This window comes from Misgurnus anguillicaudatus, chromosome 20 (genome assembly GCF_027580225.2).
Source record: "Misgurnus anguillicaudatus chromosome 20, ASM2758022v2, whole genome shotgun sequence".
In the NCBI taxonomy this organism is placed as follows: Eukaryota; Metazoa; Chordata; class Actinopteri; order Cypriniformes; family Cobitidae; genus Misgurnus; species Misgurnus anguillicaudatus.
Window position 1 is genome coordinate 11634316 of NC_073356.2, and position 12263 is coordinate 11646578.

Below are 12263 nucleotides of genomic sequence, written 5' to 3' on the forward strand. Positions count from 1 at the left end.
TGGTAGTGGAGATGAGTGGTACCCGGTGGGGTCTTCTGCTGTTGTAGCCCATCTGCCTCAAGGTTGTGCGTGTTGTGACTTCACAAATGCTTTGCTGCATACCTCGGTTGTAACAAGTGGTTATTTCAATCAAAGTTGCTGTTCTTCTATCAGCTTGAATCAGTCGGCCCATTCTGCTCTGACCCGATAGCATCAACAAGGCATTTTTGCCCACAAAACTGCCGCATACTGGATGTTTTTCCCTTTTCACACAATTCTTTGTAAACCCTAGAAATGGTTGTGCATGAAAATCCCAGTAATTGAGCAGATTGTGAAATACTCAGACCGGCCCGTCTGGCACCAACAACCATGCCACGCTCAGAATTGCTTAAATCATCTTTCTTTATTCCTACATTTTTTGGACTTAAAGGACGTGGACCCCGTAATTTAACATTTGATTAACTGAAACATCTAAGACATTTTCTAAAATAACTGAAAATGTGTTTGTCTGAAAATGCATCTCGGACGGCTTGGGGGTGAGTAAATCATGCACTGTAAAAAATTTCTGTAAATTTACATGGAAATTCAACAGCAAAATGCTGTTTTCGTGCAATAACAGTAAGTTGCTGTTTTTTACAGTGCATTGTGGGTAGACTCGCTCACTTCAGGTCTGTTGTCGAGCAACAACAGAATGTTACTGTTATTTAACAGTATTATAGCATATTTTTCGTTGTGCACGCCATTTTGGATTGTCTGCATGAGGTAGGTCTGCAACTTCATCGATGCTTGTGCAATTTTTAAATTACATATTACTTTTAAATATTGCATTTTATCCAGTGAAGCTTTTCAAAAATAAATCAGATTTAATTTCCTATTTTAATCAGGCAAAGTGGGTATTCTACCATCACATCAGTTACACTCACATCAGATCACAGGTAAGAATTCATCAAAGTTTTATCCAACCTGTTTATTTTACTAAAATGTGTGTAAAAGATGAATGAGGAACGATCAAAATCAATTATGGGTTTTGTGTCTTTACATTTTTAATGTGTGCATTCTGTCTATGCAAGTGAAAGACACGCTTGTGTTATCTGCAAATTCGCCTGTTTTTTGTATTATCTTAAAATCCTTTTAAAATCCTTTGTTACCAAGTATCTACAAATAACACTAAAAAGATCTGATATTTGTAAATTCATTACATGCTGGTTAGCTGGTTGAAACATCCTGTTGTATGTGGCACGCTTTTATTGGTGGTAAGACACATTAAGTTTATAAAATGGACATGTATCCCAGCTTCATGTAAGTTAAGGTAGGTGGGGTATATGAATTCGTTACTATAGTCTGATTACACAAAATGGTTAGTTTATGGTTAGAAAGTGATGTACATTTAAAAAGTGTTACAGTTTTGTCTGTTGCAAAACCAATTGAATCGCATCAAAAGATAACTACTTCTGAATTACTTTTATCCTCTATGTAGGGTTATTTTGGTGCTTTGGTGCTATTTTGGTCCCTATTCCCTTTTCGTGCATTGTATGGACAAACAAATATTACAGATATTATTAAGGTGAGTAAAAGATGAGAGAGTATTATTTTGTATAACCATTCATGTTTTGAGTAAAATGTATATTGCCTCTGTAAAATATTATCAAGTATTTTTGCAGATGTTAATTATCATAAATTGTTATCTTTGCTAATAGATGTGTACCACTCCTGCTGACTTTGAGAAGACTAGTAACTTGTGACACCTTGTTTGATCCTGTTTGGTAAATATATGAAATTTGACATTTTTCACTAAACAAGGCCCACACTCCAGGCTGACACAACCTATTACTATCTTTCTTTCTTTCTTATTCTTTATGCCATTCCAGCATCTTTTGGCTATATTCATGGTGAGAACCGGTTAATCCATACACAAGTTTTATTCACACAAGTCAATCCAGACACTGTTGGGGTAGAGACAATTTGGCATCTGTGAGTCCCAGAGTAAACCCACGCTGACACAGGGAGAACATGCAAACCTCAAACAGAAAGACCACCTGATCTAGCCGGGGCTCAAACCGGGGACCTTCTTGTTGTGCCTTTTACTTTCAGGAGAACATCAAGCTTTATGTGCCTTATTCTGGAGGCCACTATATTTCAATCATGTTTAATGTGTGACAAACTGAGAAACCATTTAATATCAGAATTTACATGGACTAAATAAATATGTGATTTTCAGTTTACCTAGAAACCTTAGTGGCCCTTAATTACTGTAAATGTATTTGTATCATGACAATGGCCTTTCAAACAGCATACTGTTAAGTTTCTATCTTGAAGGACATGGCACTTTGTGTCTTTGCCAGTGCTTGCATATTTTCTCACCGCCTTTTCTACACTTAGCTCTACAGATATTAAGGATTATACATTAATATGTACATTCATTTGGTCCAGGTGATACTCAGGGACAATGTATTAAACAATGGATGATCAGCCTGAAAGCCAAAAGAATCTGCAAGGGTGTTCAGCCAACGTGTCTCACTGGACTTGCTGCATTGTTTTCTTTGTATAACATCTTCAACTTGCAAAAAGTGAGAGCAGCATCCACACTGGAAGTCCTTCAAAGGTAACAAGTTATTTTTCAATTTTTTCATTAATATGGTACAATTAGTATGTTGACCTAAAAAGAATGGTTCCACATAAAATAATGATTTATCATTAACTTAACTAAATTTTAACTTGTGACTATCTTTAAAGGTTGAATTTGTAACTTTTGAGGAGACTTTGGTAAGGCTTCACAATAAGGTCTCATTTGTTAAACGGGATAGTTCACCCAAAAATGAAAATTCTTTCCTCATTTACCTTCATGTGGTTCTAAACATGTGAGTTTATTTATTTTGTTGAACACAAACTGAGATATTTTAATAAATGATGGTAACCACACTGATGACAGTACCCAAGTCAACGGGCAGTGCCAACCTTGTGCTTACCATCATTTATCGAAATATCGTCTTTTGTATTTAACAGAATAAAGAAACTCATACAGGTTTAGAACCACATGAGAGTAAATTATGAAATAATTTTCATTTTTGGGTGAACTATCACTTTAACATTGGTCAATGTATTAGCTAACATGAACTTACAATAAACAGTACACAGAAGTATGTAGTAATTTTTGTTAATAATAGTTAATAAAAAGTAATTTGTTGTGTTCGTTAGTTCACAGTTAATTAATGTGAACAAATCCAACTTTTAATAATGTCTTAGTAAGTGTTAAATTAACTCAAAAGCGCTGAGTAAGTATTGTTTATTGTAAATTCATGTTCAAGATAGTTAACTTATGTTAACTAATGACACATTTTTGTAAAGTTTTACTGAAAGTTTGATAATCTAAGTCAGAGTTTTAAATAATTCTCTATTCTCTTTTTATTTTCCAGACGCTTTATTAAAATCAAACCGGGAACCAAGGCTGCAAAGGGAAAAGTGACCTCTAAAACAGGAAAACTGCAAAAGAAGACCATCAACAGTCAGTCTCAAACTATCAAATCTTTTAAAAAGACTTATGGACTTTGAGTGGTACTTCATTTAAAATGTAGCTGACACTTCCCACCAATACAGCTTTTTTTTAAATATGGTGGGCTGCAGTGATGGCAGGTGACTTCTCTGAGAAGCCACGAATGCAAATCTAGCCAAAACATTGTCATGTGTGTGGCTCGTCATTTCAAAATGTGCGTTCGGCGCGTCATGTGAACCTGTGCATTGCGTGTCATGTCAAAATACGTGCCTGCTCCAGACACTTTGAAGGGGATTATAATAAAAGAGATGCTCGCTTTTGCCATACTAGCTTAATCTCATGTGTAATCAGAGTTTAGTGTTAAATGAGTGTCTTGCAAGTATCATGTAAATGTCTCTTTTATTCTTTATCATATTCAAAGCGTTTGGGGCAGGCACGTATTTTGACATGATGTGTGATCCATATAGGTTCACATTACACTCCATTCCACTGGTGGGGTGGTGTTTTTAATACTGGTTTGTATATTATAGACCATGTTTTCATATTTAAAATTGGGCTGGTGTCTGTTAAAGAATTAGCAAATTAATGTTTTATTGAATTATTTAAAAATGTGGTGTTTTTACAGGGGGAATTTTTGTGCTTTTTTAAAATCTAAATTGTAAACTACATTTGTATTTTAATTTAAGATAAGGCATCTCAATATTGTTCTTTGTTTGTTTGATTTTTTTGTATTTTAGTATGTTATTTGTGCCTTTTAATTGCACCACAGTTTATGCACTGAATATTAAAATATATCTGCTTGTATTTCTGCCTGTTTTATGGCATAACAAACATAGCATTACAGTCAATCTGGTGTTGAATAGAATAAAGAATAAAAAATTCATAACCTGGCCTTTTTTGTTTTATGTTATCCACTTTGACAAATATAAAATGCAGGGTATAATAGCATTTATATTTTCAAATAATGGAGGTGTGACTAATATGTACTGTAAATTAACAGGTATATGATGCTAAATAACAGTTTTATGCTGTAGATAACAAAAACAGTATCATGGTATTAAATAACAGCTGTATTCTGTAGATAACAAAAACAGTACCATGCTGTTAAAATAACAGTTAACTGCTGTAGGTAACAAAACAGTATCATGCTGTATTTTCTAATAACAGTATCCCGCTGTAAATTAACAGTGCAATGCTGGCAACCACAGCTTCCAGCATAATACCGTTTTTTTACAGGGAAATTTTTTACAGTGTGGGTTTAATATAATTTTTGGCCGAACTATCCCTTTAATACTCTAAATAATCAATACAAGCCCGTGGTTCATAATTTATAAATAAAATTGTTTGAAAAACATGCCCCCTCTGATATTTCACAAATCGCACCCTAAATACATCTTTAAAATAACAAAAACTTGCACAGGGTTTGAATAAAAAGTCTAGTGTGACCGCATCTTAACTCTTTCCCCACCTTTGATGAGTTATCTTGTCAATTAAGAGAAAACATTTTCCTGCCAATTATGCTTTTCTGAAGAGTTTTTACCGTAATCTGTAATTCCGCTCTTACCCAATTTATAAAAAACTGAGGCAAAAACGAATTTAATTACATTTAAACTCCTTGTATGTTTTGATAATCATTCTGAATCTGATCTCTAACAAAATTCCTTTACAAAAATTCAATTATTTCAGCTTTTGTTCAAAATTTTGTATTTTTGACGAAACCTACCCATATGTAAGAAAAGAGAACAAATGAAGATATGATGAAACGTTTTTATCCTGTTTTGTTTGTGTGTTTGTTTGAAAGCAGAGGGTCTGTTCTTTCATTTGATATATTTGTATGTTTATATATTTGTAAAAGAAAATTTTCCTGGTAGGCGTTTATGTGAAAATCACAAAAAATGCTGGCGGGCAACTTAAACAAAAAACTGGTGGGGAATGCAAACACAAAAATCCCAATAAGGCTATATATTTAATGTTTGGCATTTTTATCATATTACCTCATCTTGGATGTCTTAGCCATGAGCGGCTTTTCTCTGTGACATTTAGCTTGGGCGGCGATACGACTGAGTTTCTGAGTAATTATTTGTTTGGCTGTTCTAACGTGTGCCTTTATCTGTCTATTTAAATGTGGGCCTTTTATGTGCTCTGTGTTATATCTTAAAAAAATCAAGGCTCAGGTCTTGCGCAGTAGACCGTGTCTCAGCTGTCTATTGTGTAAAAGACAATACATTTTAAAGAGCAAAGATAACATGAGTGTCCTTTTTGCATTTCAACAGTTCGGAAAATGGTATGTCAACTGTGCAGTCATGCAGTTTCTTTAATTAACATTTTTTTAGCATCTTTGACATAAATTTATACCAAATAATGATCATATTTTGTGTGAATGTGTGCAAGCGTCAACGCTAAGGATATTTCAGGCCATACCAAGTAATTAAATAAGAATAAAAAAATTAAATTATAAGCAATAGCACAGATAAATATAACAAAACAAACATACACAATGAAATAAACAGTGCAGTTTGGGTTTTTCAGATTGATTTAACAGTACTGTACTCTGATTTGTATTTCAAATCTGATCTTTTGCACTGATTGCCATAATTTCGCCTTCCCTTAGAGTGCCGTTTATGATATGACTTGACATTTTTGTATTCATCTTAAGCATAAATGCAGGTCCTTCATCTGAAGCCATTTCATTACATTTAAAACATGTAGTGGATTGACACAACAATAGACACTCGCTGCCTTTCTGTACAAATCCTTTAAACAGAGTTAAACTGCATTTTCTATACTTTGTTACTTGATTTGGGTTTGCTGTCAGGTCCAATATAATGTGTGGTGTCCCATCCAAAAGTGGTTTGCAAAACTAGCGTTACATTGTGGTCTACAACAATTTGGACTAGAATGTATTGCTCATTCTGTTAAAAATGAGCTGGCCGCAAGAAACATTTCAACATTTGCTGAACCTGACTCATATCTAAATGTCATCAGTCACATGACATATCCTATTTTCTTTGACAATATGGTTTGGTTTCTCCTTACGCCTTGTCCACATGTACATGGATATTTTTATAAAGGCAAACACGTATTTTCATTCCACTTTGCTACTTTTCCATTGCTTTTCTAAACACGTGCTAGACGATTGTGTTTGACCGCTACACACACGCCTTGTGACTTTTACGGCATCTCATGCATGAGCACATAGTTTTAAGATGCCGTGTCAGCTGTGGACAAGCATTGCAAGGTTTTGTTTACAGTAACAAGTTGGCATAGCAATTTCCGTTATTCCCCCATTTTATTCTATTTAGTTTTTATTTATTTTATTTAAACCAAGCCAACCCTTTTTTTTAAATATGTAAACTGTTTCATGTAAATTGTTTACAAATGTTAATGATAAATGACAAGTAATTTTATGTTTTGCATTTATTCCCCCTAACTGTACAAAACCTGAACCAAACCGTGACTTAAAAAAAACTGTGAATTTTGTGTTCCATTAGACCCCTACTGTCCACACTAGCATGGTTTAAACTCATTTCCCACCAGTCTTTTTTGAAAAGTTATCCGCCAGCTTTTTTGGGGAAAATGTTTCATCTTATCTATCGTCGCTTGTCCGATGAAAACCACGTATGTCCATTTAGCAGATTTTGAGTTTTTCGACGGATTGAATGTCCAGGTTCATTTCCGTATACAGTATGCTTCACATATCTAAATGGCCAATGAAAAGTTGTGAAATCATGTCATCTGATTTTCACGTATATCCATTTGGTGTCAAAGCTGTCAATCATGCTGCGTATCTCCCGCCCTGTGAAAGCATCTCGCCGGTCTCGTGAAGTTTCAAGCTCAACACTGGATAGCCGAATAAACAGTGGCGGCTGGTCACTAGGGGGCGCTGGGGCGCCGCCCCCTTAAAGCTGGCCAGAGAGGAAAGCTACTTTAACATGTTACCAAAAAGTTAAATATATAATGCAAATTAATACAAAATAAATTCATTTAGTTGTACTATTTCACTGTTAGTCATGTTATAATTTATTTAAAACAATTAAAAATCAAAACTGAGTTCGTTGTGTGTGTGTCATGTTTGTGTGTCTGGGGCGCACCCCTAATGAGTGTCTATGTAGGTCAGGAAAAAGGGTAAAAACATGTGACCTGAGGCTGAGCTCTAAGTGGCTGGTTTCGGATCCGCCCTGGGGCGCAGGACTGTGCGCCCTAAACACTCCCACTTATGTTGAAAGCGAATCAATATTGCTTTTAATGTTTTTTTACCTCCTGTGATTGGATGGTTCGAAGAGTCTCATAACCGCGTTGGAGATTGCTGTGTTAACTGATAGCTACAGTACAGATCAGTGAAAGCAAGTGAAATATCTTGAGATGAAGGAAAATATGCTTGTATCCTTACAAAATCACCCTTTACAAGGTATTTAATTGATGAATAAATAAAGGATTAAGAAGCTTGGATTAGATCGACCAACAGAGTCAAATGATGGCAGTCTGTGTTCTCCACCACTTCTCATGGCAAACGGAGTTGGCTAGCTGGATATCATGTAAGTCTTCTTGAGTTTTATTTTTTCCCTGTTTGCTGTTTTAAAGTCTAAATGCGTGATAGACGACATGATCTTTTGTGGCGCATTTGAGCTTGTGTTGCGTGGACATAATGAGAGCGAGTGCTGCTCATATAATCCGGTATATTTCGTGGCTTGGTCAACTTTGTTGTTAGTTTTGTTGTTGTACAGTGTTGTAGAGTTTAAAAAGCACCCACGAGAAAACCACTGTTTTTAAGGAAACTTCACGAACCGTGCAGATTGAGCTGATGGACTGTATGTACTCCCTGTTGTGAGGGAAAAATGTGCTTGTGCTATGGCTATAAAAGCAAAAAGAAACATACAAGCCTGTGATTAGGCAACTTTAGTGTCTCTTTTTGTGTGTATTCGGTCGCGTTAAACGAAAAGTCTTTGACGGAGAAAATTTAAGCAGGATAAAGAAAAATATGAGCGCCATTTTGGCAGATGCCCATACAACTCAACTTGAGAATGTAATTCCTATGTATGTCCAGTTGGTGGCAGTGTGTTGCTCAAATGACGCCCTGGTTTCTAGATATTCTCGCGATATTTTGATGTCATACACTGATTGGTCTGCGCATGGCTGCTGAAGTTAAACACTACAGGTCAGGAGCGCTGTAACAAGACACCTGTCTAAGGTAAAGATACAAAATCTAATGACAAGAGTCTGCATTAATCTGCCTTCATGCGTTTATTACATAAGATGGTTTCAGATGAGTTTAGTTCAATTCAGATTTTTACATGTTTATTGATATTTTAATCACAGTAGTATTTTGTTATTTGATTTGTTCATATTTGCCTGTTCAGCATAAAGCTCCGTGTTTTATTGCCTCCGCTGTCACTGTGAGAAAAAAAAACATTAATTAATCTGCTTCGTGTGATGGTAAAGAGATGCACGGTCTCCGTTTATCTGTTCTCTAAACAAATGAATAAACACATTTGACTTGTATGCTCGTCTTGTAAGTTTATGATTAGAAATGGACATGTGAACGAAAATGAAAATAATTAAAACATGAAATGATGGATAATAAATGACTGCGAAGGACTCTTTACAACGCTGTTTTTCCAAAAAAATGACTGAGATTGAAAATGTCTATCTCAACCTCTCTCTCTCTCTCTCTCTCTCTCTCTCTCTCTCTCTCTCTCTCTCTCTCTCTCTCTCTCTCTCTCGTTGCTCTGTGTGTGTGTGTGTGTGTGTGCGTGTGTGTGTGTGTGTGCATGCGTGCGTGCGTGTGAATGATTAACTTGATATTAGTTAATTACAGATTCATAGTACATTTATTTTGTGCGTTTGATTTCAACTGTAACATTTTCAGCATTAAAACATTTTCGGCTATTAAGAGTACTGCATTACTACAGTAAAAGTTTGATTTTTAGTGTGTTTGCGCCCCCCCCAAATTTTTTTAGCACCAGCCGCCACTGCGAATAAACATAGCCTGGTGAGACAATGACTTTCCTTCATCGAGGTAAACGTTTCCCCCCTGACGCCAGACGTACGTCTATACCCCATTCACACAGACCTCTGGTCCCAGAAAATACCCGTAAAATTGCCAGACAAGCGTCTGTGTGAACAAAAACTCGTTCCGTTAATCTTCTGGGATCGTTGCCGGAAAGAGAACCTAGTAAGATACGCGGGTAACCCTCTGTGTGAACAAGAATGCCGTAAAGGGCGTGTCGAAGTGAGGACGCGCGCGTCATCATCACAACACAAGTTATGGTTCAGCTCCTTACAACGAGAGATAACATGCATATAAAAATTCACCACGAGAAATGTTGCAAACTAGATTGAAGCAGTTATCAGAAAATGATATATGAGACGCATAAACAATGACGCACGTGCCATATAGTGAGGACGCGCGTGTCATGGCAACATGAAGTTGGTTCAACTCTTTAAAATGAGGGATTTACAACATTCACGACGAGAAATGGCAGCATACTAGACTGAAGCAGATATCAGGTAAGTTAGCTCGTTACTTACTGTGTTGAAACGGAGATCATTCAGCAGCATAGAAGAATATCGCGTCACGTGCTCATTTGAGCTATAATAAACGAAAATACCCGCATGTCATCCCAACGAGATATATTGTTTAGCTCCTCAAAATGCGGGTTTTAAATGCATATAAACAATCACGATGAGAAATGGCTGAAAACTGTATCAAAGCAGAAATCAGGGAGCTCGTCAAATATCCACTCAGAAGCTGAGATCATTCACCAGAATAGAACTGTGCATTCACGCGCTCCTTTGTAGTCTTATCATAAACAAAAATGCACGCGAGTTGTTTCTGGAGAGAGAAATAATATATAATATGCAAACTTCAGACGGTGCGTGGAAGAGAGGGCGGGACTTTCAACATAAGTGTCTTTCCGGGACCATCAGATGCCGTGTAATCTTGGCAGTGTGAACGAAAAAAACCTCTAACTATTCCGGAAAAATCCAGGATGCATTTTACGGGTATTTAACGGAATTTCTGTGTGAAAAGGGCTCTAGGAGTGACAAAATTACGGTAGGACTGTGCAAACAAAGTATCTGTCTAGCATTACCATGTCAGTGTATTGATTCTTTGTCCCTTCATAGTTTGCAGGAGACATTTAATGAATGTATAATTAATATGAAATAAATTAAGCGTATTTAATAAATTAAGACGTACGCTATTTAATAAACGGAGCGTATTCATCTGTCAATATAAAACGCAACTTGGCCATTCTAATTAATGATCGGAAGAACGCGTATTGACCACCGTTACTGTAAAATATGCACGTATGTCCATTTAAACTCAATTTTGGTCAAATGTGGATTATATCATTACACTGGCAAGAATATGGTTACATGTTAAGATGCCGTACCAAGTATGACAACGCTACACTTCTGTCGTATAAAATTCGTTATCAATGCCGAGCAATCGGATGGCTAGGTTATCCTTACACATTAGGGTTCCTTATCTGCAGGTTCCCTGATAAAATGCTAGTGTGAATGCTAAGTGCCAGGACTTAATAAATTGCTTTCTTTCTTGATCTTTCTTGACCAATAAAACCTTAAGGCCATGCCGGCCAGTCAGAAAGAATTATTACCGGTTATTACCAGTTCCAGTATGGACAACAATATGGGGCACGAAGGAATTCTCAGAATACATGCCTCATGGAAACAAAGGTGATAGCGGAGCACAATCTGACGTCAAACAAACTAGCTAACAAAAAGTGCACTCCGATGTCACAAGCCAAAATCTCTGGTTTAACCGGCTACACCACAACACTGCAACCAAAGTTTCTGAAAATCTTCACCCTGGCAGGAGTTTTTAAAAAGGTTTGGTTTCAGTGACCTGATACTGCATTTGCATGTATACAAACAGCCAAACCACATAGAAAAGCTGCGGTTTTTAAAATAGCCTTGCTTATAGGGCCTTAATGTGCGCGTTTTTCCTCTTACAAGCAGGTAATTCTTTCTTTCTTAGTGTTCAAAAAAATAAAATCAGGTAATGACGAGAACGAAGTTATTGCAGGCATGTATGAGGTGCAAGCTCTCATTAGTGGAGATAACACATGATTTACACACTGGCAGAAATAACAGCAGTAACCTCACGCATGCAGTTTCCTTCTTGCTCTTTAAATCACTCTTACATTACCTGTTACCTTTTGCACAGTCCTGGTCTCTGGGCGACAGTATCGTAAAGATTGTTGACTGAAAAGGGAGCATATTGTCCAGCAGGGGTGTGCTCTGATTTGGTTTGATGGTTGGAGGGTTTGAATAATTTAACACTTATGGGAATCGGAGAACGAGCAGCCACTCGTATCGCAGAGTAACCCATCTGGTTTATGTGTGTGCCAAAATGTCTGCAAAGACACTCACACAGTGTGTCCTGTAATTCTTGTCGTCCTTAAAAATAATGCTTCGCAGGCAGTTTCCTGCCGTAGAAAATCATCAGGCAGGTCTGAATCAAATGTTTGTGTATCCTGTCTATTGAGATGCGCTTTCAAAGGAAGGTGTATCTGTCCCGGCCTATATCATCTCAAAATCATGCGTGTACACAATATTGATTGATGAAGAGTAGTGGAGCCATTGGAAATTGGTTTATTTCATTTGTGGCATTACTCATATTTTGTAGGTGAGTTTCTGTTTAGCTTGGTTTTATTATGGCTACTCATCTCTTAACCCCTGAGGTAAGCACATGCTTTTCTTAGGCTACACTTACATTGTGGTCGTGTTAAAATGCACAACTTTTGCTACGGTTACGCCTACCGTACTTTCT

At 36.7% G+C, this 12263-nt stretch overlaps 1 long non-coding RNA gene across 2 annotated transcripts; it reads left to right on the forward strand.

Annotated features, from left to right (window-relative positions):
• Positions 1-533: 533 nt before the first annotated feature.
• LOC141351325 (uncharacterized) lies at positions 534-4208 on the forward strand. 2 transcript variants are annotated; one of them, XR_012359542.1, is made up of 6 exons: positions 534-741; positions 864-914; positions 1457-1543; positions 1677-1742; positions 2410-2581; positions 3393-4208. It is a non-coding gene; the product is annotated as an uncharacterized lncRNA (long non-coding RNA). The 2 variants fall into 2 exon arrangements; XR_012359541.1 differs by having other exon boundaries at positions 534-914.
• Positions 4209-12263: the final 8055 nt, after the last annotated feature.